We start from the raw sequence: 795 nt of genomic DNA, 5'->3' as shown, positions 1-795 counted from the left end.
TGGCCAGCATTGCTGGGTGACCATATCATACAACCCATTAAGAACCTAGCAATATGGTGGACCATTATGCAATAGGTAGCATCTATCCTTGTGTATCAATGCCTATTTCCCTATATATTGCAAGCTTGCTAGCAGGGCCTTCCTACCTCTGTGTGTGTCTGTTTTTACCCAGTTTTGTTATATTTGTAAAGCGCAACGGAATATGCTCGCTATATAAGAAACTGTTAATAAATAAATAATATTAATTTGCTTTTAAGTTTAAGTTGATCTACAGGGAATGCATACAATAGTAGAATAATTATTTAGCATATATCACAGATGGTAATTAAAGTGAAGAATAACCAAGTATAATTGTTTGAACCACTGGTGGCTGCAAATTCATAAATGTTTGCATTAGCGTAGTTTAGAGAGATTAGAGGTGGATATCTTCCTTCTGCTTTTCAGCCAATTTGTTTACTGCACCTGGTTTTCATTGGTGGTCTCCCAACCAATTACTGACCAGGCCTACCATTGATTAGCTTCCAAGATCGGATGAGATTGGGCATATCCTATGGAGTATGGCAGTAATCTGCTGAATGAGAGAGTACTGTGGGGGTCATTCCAACCTGATCGCACGCCAGGATTTTTTGCTGCATTGCAATCAGGTCACTACTGCGCATGCGTATGCACCGCAATGCACAGGTGCGTCGTATGGGTACAAAGCGGATCGTTGCTGAGCGATGTATTTAACGAAGAATCCATTCGCACAGCCGATTGCAAGGAGATTGACAGGAGAGGGCATTTGTGGGTGGCAAC

General features: G+C 41.4%; 1 pseudogene; it reads right to left on the bottom strand.

Annotated features, from left to right (window-relative positions):
• Positions 1–450: 450 nt before the first annotated feature.
• On the bottom strand, positions 451–569 carry LOC135051828 (5S ribosomal RNA; annotated as a pseudogene).
• Positions 570–795: the final 226 nt, after the last annotated feature.

The sequence above is a fragment of the Pseudophryne corroboree genome, chromosome 2 (assembly GCF_028390025.1).
Source record: "Pseudophryne corroboree isolate aPseCor3 chromosome 2, aPseCor3.hap2, whole genome shotgun sequence".
Lineage (NCBI taxonomy): Eukaryota > Metazoa > Chordata > Amphibia > Anura > Myobatrachidae > Pseudophryne > Pseudophryne corroboree.
This window is presented reverse-complemented; position numbering and strand designations above follow the sequence as displayed.